This window comes from Struthio camelus, chromosome 26 (genome assembly GCF_040807025.1).
Source record: "Struthio camelus isolate bStrCam1 chromosome 26, bStrCam1.hap1, whole genome shotgun sequence".
Lineage (NCBI taxonomy): Eukaryota > Metazoa > Chordata > Aves > Struthioniformes > Struthionidae > Struthio > Struthio camelus.
Genome location: NC_090967.1, coordinates 2,487,091 through 2,505,109, shown reverse-complemented (window position 1 = coordinate 2,505,109; position 18,019 = coordinate 2,487,091).

Below are 18,019 nucleotides of genomic sequence, written 5' to 3'. Positions count from 1 at the left end.
GCCTGGTGTCAGTATCTGTCAGGGTGGAAGTTGGCGAGCGGATTTGTGTTGGAGGGGTGCGCAAGGCCTGGAATGGCAAGTAGAGGGAAGCCAGAGGTGCTGCTGGTGGATGGGAGTTGGCGGGGGAGGAGTTGGAGCAGGGTGGCCTTTGTGGGCGGAAAGCGTGAGGGGCCTGTTGTTGGTATCTGTCAGGGAGGAAGGTGGCCAGGGGATTTGTGCTGGAGTGTTTCTCAAGGCCTGGAATGGCTCGAGGAGGGAGGCAAGAGGTGCTGCTGGTGGATGGGAGTTGTCGGGGGAGCAGTGGGAGCATGGTGGCCCTGTCTTGAGGAAGGTGTGAGGAAGCCTGATGGAAACGGGGTGAGGTGAGGAGGCCAAGGCCGGTCCTTGTTGTGGGAGTGCAGTAGGGATGGTAGGGCGAGTGGGGGGATGCAAGAGGTGGTCTTTGCAGGTCTGAATTGGAGTGGGAGCAGGGTTTGGCTGGGAGAAGGGAAGGTGTGAGATGGGCTGTTGTCAGTGTGTACTGGTGGGAATCTGGATAGGGCCTTAGTGGGGGAGGGGTTCCTGAGGCCTGGAATGGCTCGAGGAGGGAGGCAAGAGGTACTGCTGGTGGATGGGAGTTGGCGGGGGGACTATTGGGAGCAGGGTGGCCCTGCCTGGAGGAAGGTGTGAGGAAGCCTGATGGAAACGGGGTGAGGCGAGGAGGCCAAGGCTGGATTCTTGTTGTGGGTGTGCAGTAGGGATGGTAGGGCGAGTAGAGGGAGGCAAGAGGTGGTCTTTGCAGGTCTGAATTGGAGTGGGAGCAGTGGGAACAGGGTATGGCTGCTAGAAGGAAAGGTGTGAGATGGGCTGATGTCAGTGTGTTCTGGTGGGAATCTGGATAGGGCCTTAGTGGGGGAGGGGTTCCTGAGGCCTGGAATGGCTCGAGGAGGGAGGCAAGAGGTACTGCTGGTGGATGGGAGTTGGCGGGGGAGCATTTGGAGCAGGGTGGCCTTTGTGGGAGGAATGTGTGAGCGGGCCTGGTTTCGATATATTTCAGGGAAGAAGGTGGCCATCGGTTTTGTGTTGGAGTGGTTCCCGAGGCCTGGAATGGCTCGAGGAGGGAGGCAAGAGGTGCTCTTTGCAGGTCTGAATTGGAGTGGGAGCAGGGTTTGGCTGCTAGAAGGGAAGGTGTGCGGTTGGCTGATGTCAGTTTGTGCTTTGGGGGAATGTGGCTAGGGCCTTAGTGGAGGAGGGGTGCTCGAGGCCTGGAATGGCAAGTAGATGGAGGCAAGCGGTGCTGCTGGTGGATGGGAGTTGGCGGGGGAGGAGTTGGAGGAGGGTGGCCTTTGTGGGAGGAATGTGTGAGTGGGCCTGGTGTCGGTATCTGTCAGGGAGGAAGGTGGCCAGGGCATTTGTGCTGGAGTGGTTCCTGAGGCCTGGAATGGCTAGTAGAGGGAGGCAAGAGGTGCTGCTGGTGAATGGGAGTTGTTGGGGGAGTAGGTGGGAGCAGGGTGGCCCTGCCTGGAGGAAGGTGTGAGGAAGCCTGATGGAAACGGGGTGAGGCGAGGAGGCCAAGGCCGGTTCTTGTTGTGGGTGTGCAGTAGGGATGGTAGGGCGAGTAGGGGGAGGCAAGAGGTGCTCTTTGCAGGTCTGAATTGGAGTGGGAGCAGGGTTTGGCTGGGAGAAGGGAAGGTGTGCGGTTGGCTGATGTCAGTTTGTGCTTTAGGGGAATGTGGCTAGGGCCTTAGTGGAGGAGGGGTGCCCGAGGCCTGGAATGGCAAGTAGATGGAGTCAAGAGGTGCTGCTGGTGGATGGGAGTTGTCGAGGGAGGAGTTGGAGGAGGGTGGCCTTTGTGGGAAGAAGGTGTTAGCGGGCCTGGTGTCAGTATCTGTCAGGGTGGAAGTTGGCGAGCGGATTTGTGTTGGAGGGGTGCGCAAGGCCTGGAATGGCAAGTAGAGGGAAGCCAGAGGTGCTGCTGGTGGATGGGAGTTGGCGGGGGAGGAGTTGGAGCAGGGTGGCCTTTGTGGGCGGAAAGCGTGAGGGGCCTGTTGTTGGTATCTGTCAGGGAGGAAGGTGGCCAGGGGATTTGTGCTGGAGTGTTTCTCAAGGCCTGGAATGGCTCGAGGAGGGAGGCAAGAGGTGCTGCTGGTGGATGGGAGTTGTCGGGGGAGCAGTGGGAGCATGGTGGCCCTGTCTTGAGGAAGGTGTGAGGAAGCCTGATGGAAACGGGGTGAGGTGAGGAGGCCAAGGCCGGTCCTTGTTGTGGGAGTGCAGTAGGGATGGTAGGGCGAGTGGGGGGATGCAAGAGGTGGTCTTTGCAGGTCTGAATTGGAGTGGGAGCAGGGTTTGGCTGGGAGAAGGGAAGGTGTGAGATGGGCTGTTGTCAGTGTGTACTGGTGGGAATCTGGATAGGGCCTTAGTGGGGGAGGGGTTCCTGAGGCCTGGAATGGCTCGAGGAGGGAGGCAAGAGGTACTGCTGGTGGATGGGAGTTGGCGGGGGGACTATTGGGAGCAGGGTGGCCCTGCCTGGAGGAAGGTGTGAGGAAGCCTGATGGAAACGGGGTGAGGCGAGGAGGCCAAGGCCGGATTCTTGTTGTGGGTGTGCAGTAGGGATGGTAGGGCGAGTAGGGGGAGGCAAGAGGTGGTCTTTGCAGGTCTGAATTGGAGTGGGAGCAGTGGGAACAGGGTATGGCTGCTAGAAGGAAAGGTGTGAGATGGGCTGATGTCAGTGTGTTCTGGTGGGAATCTGGATAGGGCCTTAGTGGGGGAGGGGTTCCTGAGGCCTGGAATGGCTCGAGGAGGGAGGCAAGAGGTACTGCTGGTGGATGGGAGTTGGCGGGGGAGCATTTGGAGCAGGGTGGCCTTTGTGGGAGGAATGTGTGAGCGGGCCTGGTTTCGATATATTTCAGGGAAGAAGGTGGCCATTGGTTTTGTGTTGGAGTGGTTCCCGAGGCCTGGAATGGCTCGAGGAGGGAGGCAAGAGGTGCTCTTTGCAGGTCTGAATTGGAGTGGGAGCAGGGTTTGGCTGGGAGAAGGGACGGTGTGCGGTTGGCTGATGTCAGTTTGTGCTTTGGGGGAATGTGGCTAGGGCCTTAGTGGAGGAGGGGTGCTCGAGGCCTGGAATGGCAAGTAGATGGAGGCAAGCGGTGCTGCTGGTGGATGGGAGTTGGCGGGGGAGGAGTTGGAGGAGGGTGGCCTTTGTGGGAGGAATGTGTGAGTGGGCCTGGTGTCGGTATCTGTCAGGGTGGAAGGTGGCCAGGGCATTTGTGCTGGAGTGGTTCCTGAGGCCTGGAATGGAAAGTAGAGGGAGGCAAGAGGTGCTGCTGGTGAATGGGAGTTGTCGGGGGAGTAGGTGGGAGCAGGGTGGCCCTGCCTGGAGGAAGGTGTGAGGAAGCCTGGTGGAAACGGGGTGAGGCGAGGAGGCCAAGGCCGGTTCTTGTTGTGGGTGTGCAGTAGGGATGGTAGGGCAAGTAGGGGGAGGCAAGAGGTGCTCTTTGCAGGTCTGAATTGGAGTGGGAGCAGGGTTTGGCTGCTAGAAGGGAAGGTGTGCGGTTGGCTGATGTCAGTTTGTGCTTTGGGGGAATGTGGCTAGGGCCTTAGTGGAGGAGGGGTGCCCGAGGCCTGGAATGGCAAGTAGATGGAGTCAAGAGGTGCTGCTGGTGGATGGGAGTTGTCGAGGGAGGAGTTGGAGGAGGGTGGCCTTTGTGGGAAGAAGGTGTTAGCGGGCCTGGTGTCAGTATCTGTCAGGGTGGAAGTTGGCGAGCGGATTTGTGTTGGAGGGGTGCGCAAGGCCTGGAATGGCAAGTAGAGGGAAGCCAGAGGTGCTGCTGGTGGATGGGAGTTGGCGGGGGAGGAGTTGGAGCAGGGTGGCCTTTGTGGGCGGAAAGCGTGAGGGGCCTGTGGTTGGTATCTGTCAGGGAGGAAGGTGGCCAGGGGATTTGTGCTGGAGTGTTTCTCAAGGCCTGGAATGGCTCGAGGAGGGAGGCAAGAGGTGCTGCTGGTGGATGGGAGTTGTCGGGGGAGCAGTGGGAGCATGGTGGCCCTGTCTTGAGGAAGGTGTGAGGAAGCCTGATGGAAACGGGGTGAGGTGAGGAGGCCAAGGCCGGTTCTTGTTGTGGGAGTGCAGTAGGGATGGTAGGGTGAGTGGGGGGAGGCAAGAGGTGGTCTTTGCAGGTCTGAATTGGAGTGGGAGCAGGGTTTGGCTGCTAGAAGGGAAGGTGTGAGATGGGCTGTTGTCAGTGTGTACTGGTGGGAATCTGGATAGGGCCTTAGTGGGGGAGGGGTTCCTGAGGCCTGGAATGGCTCGAGGAGGGAGGCAAGAGGTACTGCTGGTGGATGGGAGTTGGTGGGGGGACTATTGGGAGCAGGGTGGCCCTGCCTGGAGGAAGGTGTGAGGAAGCCTGATGGAAACGGGGTGAGGCGAGGAGGCCAAGGCCGGATTCTTGTTGTGGGTGTGCAGTAGGGATGGTAGGGCGAGTAGGGGGAGGCAAGAGGTGGTCTTTGCAGGTCTGAATTGGAGTGGGAGCAGTGGGAACAGGGTATGGCTGCTAGAAGGAAAGGTGTGAGATGGGCTGATGTCAGTGTGTACTGGTGGGAATCTGGAAAGGGCCTTAGTGGGGGAGGGGTTCCTGAGGCCTGGAATGGCTCGAGGAGGGAGGCAAGAGGTACTGCTGGTGGATGGGAGTTGGCGGGGGAGCATTTGGAGCAGGGTGGCCTTTGTGGGAGGAATGTGTGAGCGGGCCTGGTTTCGATATATTTCAGGGAAGAAGGTGGCCATCGGTTTTGTGTTGGAGTGGTTCCCGAGGCCTGGAATGGCTCGAGGAGGGAGGCAAGAGGTGCTCTTTGCAGGTCTGAATTGGAGTGGGAGCAGGGTTTGGCTGCTAGAAGGGAAGGTGTGCGGTTGGCTGATGTCAGTTTGTGCTTTGGGGGAATGTGGCTAGGGCCTTAGTGGAGGAGGGGTGCTCGAGGCCTGGAATGGCAAGTAGATGGAGGCAAGCGGTGCTGCTGGTGGATGGGAGTTGGCGGGGGAGGAGTTGGAGGAGGGTGGCCTTTGTGGGAGGAATGTGTGAGTGGGCCTGGTGTCGGTATCTGTCAGGGAGGAAGGTGGCCAGGGCATTTGTGCTGGAGTGGTTCCTGAGGCCTGGAATGGCTCGAGGAGGGAGGCAAGAGGTGCTGCTGGTGAATGGGAGTTGTTGGGGGAGTAGGTGGGAGCAGGGTGGCCCTGCCTGGAGGAAGGTGTGAGGAAGCCTGATGGAAACGGGGTGAGGCCAAGGCCGGTTCTTGTTGTGGGAGTGCAGTAGGGATGGTAGGGGGAGTAGGGGGAGGCAAGAGGTGGTCTTTGCAGGTCTGAATTGGAGTGGGAGCAGGGTTTGGCTGGGAGAAGGGAAGGTGTGCGGTTGGCTGATGTCAGTTTGTGCTTTAGGGGAATGTGGCTAGGGCCTTAGTGGAGGAGGGGTGCCCGAGGCCTGGAATGGCAAGTAGATGGAGTCAAGAGGTGCTGCTGGTGGATGGGAGTTGTCGAGGGAGGAGTTGGAGGAGGGTGGCCTTTGTGGGAAGAAGGTGTTAGCGGGCCTGGTGTCAGTATCTGTCAGGGTGGAAGTTGGCGAGCGGATTTGTGTTGGAGGGGTGCGCAAGGCCTGGAATGGCAAGTAGAGGGAAGCCAGAGGTGCTGCTGGTGGATGGGAGTTGGCGGGGGAGGAGTTGGAGCAGGGTGGCCTTTGTGGGCGGAAAGCGTGAGGGGCCTGTTGTTGGTATCTGTCAGGGAGGAAGGTGGCCAGGGGATTTGTGCTGGAGTGTTTCTCAAGGCCTGGAATGGCTCGAGGAGGGAGGCAAGAGGTGCTGCTGGTGGATGGGAGTTGTCGGGGGAGCAGTGGGAGCATGGTGGCCCTGTCTTGAGGAAGGTGTGAGGAAGCCTGATGGAAACGGGGTGAGGTGAGGAGGCCAAGGCCGGTCCTTGTTGTGGGAGTGCAGTAGGGATGGTAGGGTGAGTGGGGGGAGGCAAGAGGTGGTCTTTGCAGGTCTGAATTGGAGTGGGAGCAGGGTTTGGCTGCTAGAAGGGAAGGTGTGAGATGGGCTGTTGTCAGTGTGTACTGGTGGGAATCTGGATAGGGCCTTAGTGGGGGAGGGGTTCCTGAGGCCTGGAATGGCTCGAGGAGGGAGGCAAGAGGTACTGCTGGTGGATGGGAGTTGGCGGGGGAGCATTTGGAGCAGGGTGGCCTTTGTGGGAGGAATGTGTGAGCGGGCCTGGTTTCGATATATTTCAGGGAAGAAGGTGGCCATTGGTTTTGTGTTGGAGTGGTTCCCGAGGCCTGGAATGGCTCGAGGAGGGAGGCAAGAGGTGCTCTTTGCAGGTCTGAATTGGAGTGGGAGCAGGGTTTGGCTGGGAGAAGGGACGGTGTGCGGTTGGCTGATGTCAGTTTGTGCTTTGGGGGAATGTGGCTAGGGCCTTAGTGGAGGAGGGGTGCTCGAGGCCTGGAATGGCAAGTAGATGGAGTCAAGCGGTGCTGCTGGTGGATGGGAGTTGGCGGGGGAGGAGTTGGAGGAGGGTGGCCTTTGTGGGAGGAATGTGTGAGTGGGCCTGGTGTCGGTATCTGTCAGGGAGGAAGGTGGCCAGGGCATTTGTGCTGGAGTGGTTCCTGAGGCCTGGAATGGCAAGTAGAGGGAGGCAAGAGGTGCTGCTGGTGAATGGGAGTTGTCGGGGGAGTAGGTGGGAGCAGGGTGGCCCTGCCTGGAGGAAGGTGTGAGGAATCCTGGTGGAAACGGGGTGAGGCGAGGAGGCCAAGGCCGGTTCTTGTTGTGGGTGTGCAGTAGGGATGGTAGGGCGAGTAGGGGGAGGCAAGAGGTGCTCTTTGCAGGTCTGAATTGGAGTGGGAGCAGGGTTTGGCTGGGAGAAGGGAAGGTGTGCGGTTGACTGATGTCAGTTTGTGCTTTGGGGGAATGTGGCTAGGGCCTTAGTGGAGGAGGGGTGCCCGAGGCCTGGAATGGCAAGTAGATGGAGTCAAGAGGTGCTGCTGGTGGATGGGAGTTGTCGAGGGAGGAGTTGGAGGAGGGTGGCCTTTGTGGGAAGAAGGTGTTAGCGGGCCTGGTGTCAGTATCTGTCAGGGTGGAAGTTGGCGAGCGGATTTGTGTTGGAGGGGTGCGCAAGGCCTGGAATGGCAAGTAGAGGGAAGCCAGAGGTGCTGCTGGTGGATGGGAGTTGGCGGGGGAGGAGTTGGAGCAGGGTGGCCTTTGTGGGCGGAAAGCGTGAGGGGCCTGTTGTTGGTATCTGTCAGGGAGGAAGGTGGCCAGGGGATTTGTGCTGGAGTGTTTCTCAAGGCCTGGAATGGCTCGAGGAGGGAGGCAAGAGGTGCTGCTGGTGGATGGGAGTTGTCGGGGGAGCAGTGGGAGCATGGTGGCCCTGTCTTGAGGAAGGTGTGAGGAAGCCTGATGGAAACGGGGTGAGGTGAGGAGGCCAAGGCCGGTTCTTGTTGTGGGAGTGCAGTAGGGATGGTAGGGTGAGTGGGGGGAGGCAAGAGGTGGTCTTTGCAGGTCTGAATTGGAGTGGGAGCAGGGTTTGGCTGCTAGAAGGGAAGGTGTGAGATGGGCTGTTGTCAGTGTGTACTGGTGGGAATCTGGATAGGGCCTTAGTGGGGGAGGGGTTCCTGAGGCCTGGAATGGCTCGAGGAGGGAGGCAAGAGGTACTGCTGGTGGATGGGAGTTGGTGGGGGGACTATTGGGAGCAGGGTGGCCCTGCCTGGAGGAAGGTGTGAGGAAGCCTGATGGAAACGGGGTGAGGCGAGGAGGCCAAGGCCGGATTCTTGTTGTGGGTGTGCAGTAGGGATGGTAGGGCGAGTAGGGGGAGGCAAGAGGTGGTCTTTGCAGGTCTGAATTGGAGTGGGAGCAGTGGGAACAGGGTATGGCTGCTAGAAGGAAAGGTGTGAGATGGGCTGATGTCAGTGTGTACTGGTGGGAATCTGGATAGGGCCTTAGTGGGGGAGGGGTTCCTGAGGCCTGGAATGGCTAGAGGAGGGAGGCAAGAGGTACTGCTGGTGGATGGGAGTTGGCGGGGGAGCATTTGGAGCAGGGTGGCCTTTGTGGGAGGAATGTGTGAGCGGGCCTGGTTTCGATATATTTCAGGGAAGAAGGTGGCCATCGGTTTTGTGTTGGAGTGGTTCCCGAGGCCTGGAATGGCTCGAGGAGGGAGGCAAGAGGTGCTCTTTGCAGGTCTGAATTGGAGTGGGAGCAGGGTTTGGCTGGGAGAAGGGAAGGTGTGCGGTTGGCTGATGTCAGTTTGTGCTTTGGGGGAATGTGGCTAGGGCCTTAGTGGAGGAGGGGTGCTCGAGGCCTGGAATGGCAAGTAGATGGAGGCAAGCGGTGCTGCTGGTGGATGGGAGTTGGCGGGGGAGGAGTTGGAGGAGGGTGGCCTTTGTGGGAGGAATGTGTGAGTGGGCCTGGTGTCGGTATCTGTCAGGGAGAAAGGTGGCCAGGGCATTTGTGCTGGAGTGGTTCCTGAGGCCTGGAATGGCTAGTAGAGGGAGGCAAGAGGTGCTGCTGGTGAATGGGAGTTGTTGGGGGAGTAGGTGGGAGCAGGGTGGCCCTGCCTGGAGGAAGGTGTGAGGAAGCCTGGTGGAAACGGGGTGAGGCGAGGAGGCCAAGGCCGGTTCTTGTTGTGGGTGTGCAGTAGGGATGGTAGGGCGAGTAGGGGGAGGCAAGAGGTGCTCTTTGCAGGTCTGAATTGGAGTGGGAGCAGGGTTTGGCTGCTAGAAGGGAAGGTGTGCGGTTGGCTGATGTCAGTTTGTGCTTTGGGGGAATGTGGCTAGGGCCTTAGTGGAGGAGGGGTGCCCGAGGCCTGGAATGGCAAGTAGATGGAGTCAAGAGGTGCTGCTGGTGGATGGGAGTTGTCGAGGGAGGAGTTGGAGGAGGGTGGCCTTTGTGGGAAGAAGGTGTTAGCGGGCCTGGTGTCAGTATCTGTCAGGGTGGAAGTTGGCGAGCGGATTTGTGTTGGAGGGGTGCGCAAGGCCTGGAATGGCAAGTAGAGGGAAGCCAGAGGTGCTGCTGGTGGATGGGAGTTGGCGGGGGAGGAGTTGGAGCAGGGTGGCCTTTGTGGGCGGAAAGCGTGAGGGGCCTGTTGTTGGTATCTGTCAGGGAGGAAGGTGGCCAGGGGATTTGTGCTGGAGTGTTTCTCAAGGCCTGGAATGGCTCGAGGAGGGAGGCAAGAGGTGCTGCTGGTGGATGGGAGTTGTCGGGGGAGCAGTGGGAGCATGGTGGCCCTGTCTTGAGGAAGGTGTGAGGAAGCCTGATGGAAACGGGGTGAGGTGAGGAGGCCAAGGCCGGTTCTTGTTGTGGGAGTGCAGTAGGGATGGTAGGGTGAGTGGGGGGAGGCAAGAGGTGGTCTTTGCAGGTCTGAATTGGAGTGGGAGCAGGGTTTGGCTGGGAGAAGGGAAGGTGTGAGATGGGCTGTTGTCAGTGTGTACTGGTGGGAATCTGGATAGGGCCTTAGTGGGGGAGGGGTTCCTGAGGCCTGGAATGGCTCGAGGAGGGAGGCAAGAGGTACTGCTGGTGGATGGGAGTTGGTGGGGGAGCATTTGGAGCAGGGTGGCCTTTGTGGGAGGAATGTGTGAGCGGGCCTGGTTTCGATATATTTCAGGGAAGAAGGTGGCCATCGGTTTTGTGTTGGAGTGGTTCCCGAGGCCTGGAATGGCTCGAGGAGGGAGGCAAGAGGTGCTCTTTGCAGGTCTGAATTGGAGTGGGAGCAGGGTTTGGCTGCTAGAAGGGAAGGTGTGTGGTTGGCTGATGTCAGTTTGTGCTTTGGGGGAATGTGGCTAGGGCCTTAGTGGAGGAGGGGTGCTCGAGGCCTGGAATGGCAAGTAGATGGAGGCAAGCGGTGCTGCTGGTGGATGGGAGTTGGCGGGGGAGGAGTTGGAGGAGGGTGGCCTTTGTGGGAGGAATGTGTGAGTGGGCCTGGTGTCGGTATCTGTCAGGGAGGAAGGTGGCCAGGGCATTTGTGCTGGAGTGGTTCCTGAGGCCTGGAATGGCTAGTAGAGGGAGGCAAGAGGTGCTGCTGGTGAATGGGAGTTGTTGGGGGAGTAGGTGGGAGCAGGGTGGCCCTGCCTGGAGGAAGGTGTGAGGAAGCCTGATGGAAACGGGGTGAGGCCAAGGCCGGTTCTTGTTGTGGGTGTGCAGTAGGGATGGTAGGGGGAGGCAAGAGGTGCTCTTTGCAGTTCTGAATTGGAGTGGGAGCAGGGTTTGGCTGCTAGAAGGGAAGGTGTGCGGTTGGCTGATGTCAGTTTGTGCTTTAGGGGAATGTGGCTAGGGCCTTAGTGGAGGAGGGGTGCCCGAGGCCTAGAATGGCAAGTAGATGGAGTCAAGAGGTGCTGCTGGTGGATGGGAGTTGTCGAGGGAGGAGTTGGAGGAGGGTGGCCTTTGTGGGAAGAAGGTGTTAGCGGGCCTGGTGTCAGTATCTGTCAGGGTGGAAGTTGGCGAGCGGATTTGTGTTGGAGGGGTGCGCAAGGCCTGGAATGGCAAGTAGAGGGAAGCCAGAGGTGCTGCTGGTGGATGGGAGTTGGCGGGGGAGGAGTTGGAGCAGGGTGGCCTTTGTGGGCGGAAAGCGTGAGGGGCCTGTTGTTGGTATCTGTCAGGGAGGAAGGTGGCCAGGGGATTTGTGCTGGAGTGTTTCTCAAGGCCTGGAATGGCTCGAGGAGGGAGGCAAGAGGTGCTGCTGGTGGATGGGAGTTGTCGGGGGAGCAGTGGGAGCATGGTGGCCCTGTCTTGAGGAAGGTGTGAGGAAGCCTGATGGAAACGGGGTGAGGTGAGGAGGCCAAGGCCGGTCCTTGTTGTGGGAGTGCAGTAGGGATGGTAGGGCGAGTGGGGGGATGCAAGAGGTGGTCTTTGCAGGTCTGAATTGGAGTGGGAGCAGGGTTTGGCTGCTAGAAGGGAAGGTGTGAGATGGGCTGTTGTCAGTGTGTACTGGTGGGAATCTGGATAGGGCCTTAGTGGGGGAGGGGTTCCTGAGGCCTGGAATGGCTCGAGGAGGGAGGCAAGAGGTACTGCTGGTGGATGGGAGTTGGCGGGGGGACTATTGGGAGCAGGGTGGCCCTGCCTGGAGGAAGGTGTGAGGAAGCCTGATGGAAACGGGGTGAGGCGAGGAGGCCAAGGCCGGATTCTTGTTGTGGGTGTGCAGTAGGGATGGTAGGGCGAGTAGGGGGAGGCAAGAGGTGGTCTTTGCAGGTCTGAATTGGAGTGGGAGCAGTGGGAACAGGGTATGGCTGCTAGAAGGAAAGGTGTGAGATGGGCTGATGTCAGTGTGTACTGGTGGGAATCTGGATAGGGCCTTAGTGGGGGAGGGGTTCCTGAGGCCTGGAATGGCTCGAGGAGGGAGGCAAGAGGTACTGCTGGTGGATGGGAGTTGGCGGGGGAGCATTTGGAGCAGGGTGGCCTTTGTGGGAGGAATGTGTGAGCGGGCCTGGTTTCGATATATTTCAGGGAAGAAGGTGGCCATTGGTTTTGTGTTGGAGTGGTTCCCGAGGCCTGGAATGGCTCGAGGAGGGAGGCAAGAGGTGCTCTTTGCAGGTCTGAATTGGAGTGGGAGCAGGGTTTGGCTGGGAGAAGGGACGGTGTGCGGTTGGCTGATGTCAGTTTGTGCTTTGGGGGAATGTGGCTAGGGCCTTAGTGGAGGAGGGGTGCTCGAGGCCTGGAATGGCAAGTAGATGGAGGCAAGCGGTGCTGCTGGTGGATGGGAGTTGGCGGGGGAGGAGTTGGAGGAGGGTGGCCTTTGTGGGAGGAATGTGTGAGTGGGCCTGGTGTCGGTATCTGTCAGGGAGGAAGGTGGCCAGGGCATTTGTGCTGGAGTGGTTCCTGAGGCCTGGAATGGCTAGTAGAGGGAGGCAAGAGGTGCTGCTGGTGAATGGGAGTTGTCGGGGGAGTAGGTGGGAGCAGGGTGGCCCTGCCTGGAGGAAGGTGTGAGGAAGCCTGGTGGAAACGGGGTGAGGCGAGGAGGCCAAGGCCGGTTCTTGTTGTGGGTGTGCAGTAGGGATGGTAGGGCGAGTAGGGGGAGGCAAGAGGTGCTCTTTGCAGTTCTGAATTGGAGTGGGAGCAGGGTTTGGCTGCTAGAAGGGAAGGTGTGCGGTTGGCTGATGTCAGTTTGTGCTTTGGGGGAATGTGGCTAGGGCCTTAGTGGAGGAGGGGTGCCCGAGGCCTGGAATGGCAAGTAGATGGAGTCAAGAGGTGCTGCTGGTGGATGGGAGTTGTCGAGGGAGGAGTTGGAGGAGGGTGGCCTTTGTGGGAAGAAGGTGTTAGCGGGCCTGGTGTCAGTATCTGTCAGGGTGGAAGTTGGCGAGCGGATTTGTGTTGGAGGGGTGCGCAAGGCCTGGAATGGCAAGTAGAGGGAAGCCAGAGGTGCTGCTGGTGGATGGGAGTTGGCGGGGGAGGAGTTGGAGCAGGGTGGCCTTTGTGGGCGGAAAGCGTGAGGGGCCTGTTGTTGGTATCTGTCAGGGAGGAAGGTGGCCAGGGGATTTGTGCTGGAGTGTTTCTCAAGGCCTGGAATGGCTCGAGGAGGGAGGCAAGAGGTGCTGCTGGTGGATGGGAGTTGTCGGGGGAGCAGTGGGAGCATGGTGGCCCTGTCTTGAGGAAGGTGTGAGGAAGCCTGATGGAAACGGGGTGAGGTGAGGAGGCCAAGGCCGGTTCTTGTTGTGGGAGTGCAGTAGGGATGGTAGGGTGAGTGGGGGGAGGCAAGAGGTGGTCTTTGCAGGTCTGAATTGGAGTGGGAGCAGGGTTTGGCTGGGAGAAGGGAAGGTGTGAGATGGGCTGTTGTCAGTGTGTACTGGTGGGAATCTGGATAGGGCCTTAGTGGGGGAGGGGTTCCTGAGGCCTGGAATGGCTCGAGGAGGGAGGCAAGAGGTACTGCTGGTGGATGGGAGTTGGCGGGGGGGCTATTGGGAGCCGGGTGGCCCTGCCTGGAGGAAGGTGTGAGGAAGCCTGATGGAAACGGGGTGAGGCGAGGAGGCCAAGGCCGGATTCTTGTTGTGGGTGTGCAGTAGGGATGGTAGGGCGAGTAGGGGGAGGCAAGAGGTGGTCTTTGCAGGTCTGAATTGGAGTGGGAGCAGTGGGAACAGGGTATGGCTGCTAGAAGGAAAGGTGTGAGATGGGCTGATGTCAGTGTGTACTGGTGGGAATCTGGAAAGGGCCTTAGTGGGGGAGGGGTTCCTGAGGCCTGGAATGGCTAGAGGAGGGAGGCAAGAGGTACTGCTGGTGGATGGGAGTTGGCGGGGGAGCATTTGGAGCAGGGTGGCCTTTGTGGGAGGAATGTGTGAGCGGGCCTGGTTTCGATATATTTCAGGGAAGAAGGTGGCCATCGGTTTTGTGTTGGAGTGGTTCCCGAGGCCTGGAATGGCTCGAGGAGGGAGGCAAGAGGTGCTCTTTGCAGGTCTGAATTGGAGTGGGAGCAGGGTTTGGCTGGGAGAAGGGAAGGTGTGCGGTTGGCTGATGTCAGTTTGTGCTTTGGGGGAATGTGGCTAGGGCCTTAGTGGAGGAGGGGTGCTCGAGGCCTGGAATGGCAAGTAGATGGAGGCAAGCGGTGCTGCTGGTGGATGGGAGTTGGCGGGGGAGGAGTTGGAGGAGGGTGGCCTTTGTGGGAGGAATGTGTGAGTGGGCCTGGTGTCGGTATCTGTCAGGGAGGAAGGTGGCCAGGGCATTTGTGCTGGAGTGGTTCCTGAGGCCTGGAATGGCTAGTAGAGGGAGGCAAGAGGTGCTGCTGGTGAATGGGAGTTGTTGGGGGAGTAGGTGGGAGCAGGGTGGCCCTGCCTGGAGGAAGGTGTGAGGAAGCCTGATGGAAACGGGGTGAGGCCAAGGCCGGTTCTTGTTGTGGGAGTGCAGTAGGGATGGTAGGACGAGTAGGGGGAGGCAAGAGGTGCTCTTTGCAGGTCTGAATTGGAGTGGGAGCAGGGTTTGGCTGGGAGAAGGGAAGGTATGCGGTTGGCTGATGTCAGTTTGTGCTTTGGGGGAATGTGGCTAGGGCCTTAGTGGAGGAGGGGTGCTCGAGGCCTGGAATGGCAAGTAGATGGAGGCAAGCGGTGCTGCTGGTGGATGGGAGTTGGCGGGGGAGGAGTTGGAGGAGGGTGGCCTTTGTGGGAGGAATGTGTGAGTGGGCCTGGTGTCGGTATCTGTCAGGGTGGAAGGTGGCCAGGGCATTTGTGCTGGAGTGGTTCCTGAGGCCTGGAATGGCTAGTAGAGGGAGGCAAGAGGTGCTGCTGGTGAATGGGAGTTGGCGGGGGAGTAGGTGGGAGCAGGGTGGCCCTGCCTGGAGGAAGGTGTGAGGAAGCCTGATGGAAACGGGGTGAGGCCAAGGCCGGTTCTTGTTGTGGGAGTGCAGTAGGGATGGTAGGGCGAGTAGGGGGAGGCAAGAGGTGCTCTTTGCAGGTCTGAATTGGAGTGGGAGCAGGGTTTGGCTGGGAGAAGGGAAGGTGTGCGGTTGGCTGATGTCAGTTTGTGCTTTAGGGGAATGTGGCTAGGGCCTTAGTGGAGGAGGGGTGCCCGAGGCCTGGAATGGCAAGTAGATGGAGTCAAGAGGTGCTGCTGGTGGATGGGAGTTGTCGAGGGAGGAGTTGGAGGAGGGTGGCCTTTGTGGGAAGAAGGTGTTAGCGGGCCTGGTGTCAGTATCTGTCAGGGTGGAAGTTGGCGAGCGGATTTGTGTTGGAGGGGTGCGCAAGGCCTGGAATGGCAAGTAGAGGGAAGCCAGAGGTGCTGCTGGTGGATGGGAGTTGGCGGGGGAGGAGTTGGAGCAGGGTGGCCTTTGTGGGCGGAAAGCGTGAGGGGCCTGTTGTTGGTATCTGTCAGGGAGGAAGGTGGCCAGGGGATTTGTGCTGGAGTGTTTCTCAAGGCCTGGAATGGCTCGAGGAGGGAGGCAAGAGGTGCTGCTGGTGGATGGGAGTTGTCGGGGGAGCAGTGGGAGCATGGTGGCCCTGTCTTGAGGAAGGTGTGAGGAAGCCTGATGGAAACGGGGTGAGGTGAGGAGGCCAAGGCCGGTTCTTGTTGTGGGAGTGCAGTAGGGATGGTAGGGTGAGTGGGGGGAGGCAAGAGGTGGTCTTTGCAGGTCTGAATTGGAGTGGGAGCAGGGTTTGGCTGCTAGAAGGGAAGGTGTGAGATGGGCTGTTGTCAGTGTGTACTGGTGGGAATCTGGATAGGGCCTTAGTGGGGGAGGGGTTCCTGAGGCCTGGAATGGCTCGAGGAGGGAGGCAAGAGGTACTGCTGGTGGATGGGAGTTGGTGGGGGGACTATTGGGAGCAGGGTGGCCCTGCCTGGAGGAAGGTGTGAGGAAGCCTGATGGAAACGGGGTGAGGCGAGGAGGCCAAGGCCGGATTCTTGTTGTGGGTGTGCAGTAGGGATGGTAGGGCGAGTAGGGGGAGGCAAGAGGTGGTCTTTGCAGGTCTGAATTGGAGTGGGAGCAGTGGGAACAGGGTATGGCTGCTAGAAGGGAAGGTGTGAGATGGGCTGATGTCAGTGTGTACTGGTGGGAATCTGGATAGGGCCTTAGTGGGGGAGGGGTTCCTGAGGCCTGGAATGGCTAGAGGAGGGAGGCAAGAGGTACTGCTGGTGGATGGGAGTTGGCGGGGGGACTATTGGGAGCAGGGTGGCCTTTGTGGGAGGAATGTGTGAGCGGGCCTGGTTTCGATATATTTCAGGGAAGAAGGTGGCCATCGGTTTTGTGTTGGAGTGGTTCCCGAGGCCTGGAATGGCTCGAGGAGGGAGGCAAGAGGTACTGCTGGTGGATGGGAGTTGGTGGGGGGACTATTGGGAGCAGGGTGGCCCTGCCTGGAGGAAGGTGTGAGGAAGCCTGATGGAAACGGGGTGAGGCGAGGAGGCCAAGGCCGGATTCTTGTTGTGGGTGTGCAGTAGGGATGGTAGGGCGAGTAGGGGGAGGCAAGAGGTGGTCTTTGCAGGTCTGAATTGGAGTGGGAGCAGTGGGAACAGGGTATGGCTGCTAGAAGGGAAGGTGTGAGATGGGCTGATGTCAGTGTGTACTGGTGGGAATCTGGATAGGGCCTTAGTGGGGGAGGGGTTCCTGAGGCCTGGAATGGCTAGAGGAGGGAGGCAAGAGGTACTGCTGGTGGATGGGAGTTGGCGGGGGGACTATTGGGAGCAGGGTGGCCTTTGTGGGAGGAATGTGTGAGCGGGCCTGGTTTCGATATATTTCAGGGAAGAAGGTGGCCATCGGTTTTGTGTTGGAGTGGTTCCCGAGGCCTGGAATGGCTCGAGGAGGGAGGCAAGAGGTGCTCTTTGCAGGTCTGAATTGGAGTGGGAGCAGGGTTTGGCTGCTAGAAGGGAAGGTGTGCGGTTGGCTGATGTCAGTTTGTGCTTTGGGGGAATGTGGCTAGGGCCTTAGTGGAGGAGGGGTGCTCGAGGCCTGGAATGGCAAGTAGATGGAGGCAAGCGGTGCTGCTGGTGGATGGGAGTTGGCGGGGGAGGAGTTGGAGGAGGGTGGCCTTTGTGGGAGGAATGTGTGAGTGGGCCTGGTGTCGGTATCTGTCAGGGTGGAAGGTGGCCAGGGCATTTGTGCTGGAGTGTTTCTCAAGGCCTGGAATGGCTCGAGGAGGGAGGCAAGAGGTGCTGCTGGTGGATGGGAGTTGTCGGGGGAGCAGTGGGAGCATGGTGGCCCTGTCTTGAGGAAGGTGTGAGGAAGCCTGGTGGAAACGGGGTGAGGTGAGGAGGCCAAGGCCGGTCCTTGTTGTGGGTGTGCAGTAGGGATGGTAGGGCGAGTGGGGGGATGCAAGAGGTGGTCTTTGCAGGTCTGAATTGGAGTGGGAGCAGGGTTTGGCTGGGAGAAGGGAAGGTGTGAGATGGGCTGTTGTCAGTGTGTACTGGTGGGAATCTGGATAGGGCCTTAGTGGGGGAGGGGTTCCTGAGGCCTGGAATGGCTAGAGGAGGGAGGCAAGAGGTACTGCTGGTGGATGGGAGTTGGCGGGGGGACTATTGGGAGCAGGGTGGCCCTGCCTGGAGGAAGGTGTGAGGAAGCCTGATGGAAACGGGGTGAGGCGAGGAGGCCAAGGCCGGATTCTTGTTGTGGGTGTGCAGTAGGGATGGTAGGGCGAGTAGGGGGAGGCAAGAGGTGGTCTTTGCAGGTCTGAATTGGAGTGGGAGCAGTGGGAACAGGGTATGGCTGCTAGAAGGAAAGGTGTGAGATGGGCTGATGTCAGTGTGTACTGGTGGGAATCTGGATAGGGCCTTAGTGGGGGAGGGGTTCCTGAGGCCTGGAATGGCTCGAGGAGGGAGGCAAGAGGTACTGCTGGTGGATGGGAGTTGGTGGGGGAGCATTTGGAGCAGGGTGGCCTTTGTGGGAGGAATGTGTGAGCGGGCCTGGTTTCGATATATTTCAGGGAAGAAGGTGGCCATTGGTTTTGTGTTGGAGTGGTTCCCGAGGCCTGGAATGGCTCGAGGAGGGAGGCAAGAGGTGCTCTTTGCAGGTCTGAATTGGAGTGGGAGCAGGGTTTGGCTGGGAGAAGGGACGGTGTGCGGTTGGCTGATGTCAGTTTGTGCTTTGGGGGAATGTGGCTAGGGCCTTAGTGGAGGAGGGGTGCTCGAGGCCTGGAATGGCAAGTAGATGGAGGCAAGCGGTGCTGCTGGTGGATGGGAGTTGGCGGGGGAGGAGTTGGAGGAGGGTGGCCTTTGTGGGAGGAATGTGTGAGTGGGCCTGGTGTCGGTATCTGTCAGGGAGGAAGGTGGCCAGGGCATTTGTGCTGGAGTGGTTCCTGAGGCCTGGAATGGCAAGTAGAGGGAGGCAAGAGGTGCTGCTGGTGAATGGGAGTTGGCGGGGGAGTAGGTGGGAGCAGGGTGGCCCTGCCTGGAGGAAGGTGTGAGGAAGCCTGGTGGAAACGGGGTGAGGCGAGGAGGCCAAGGCCGGTTCTTGTTGTGGGTGTGCAGTAGGGATGGTAGGGCGAGTAGGGGGAGGCAAGAGGTGCTCTTTGCAGTTCTGAATTGGAGTGGGAGCAGGGTTTGGCTGCTAGAAGGGAAGGTGTGCGGTTGGCTGATGTCAGTTTGTGCTTTGGGGGAATGTGGCTAGGGCCTTAGTGGA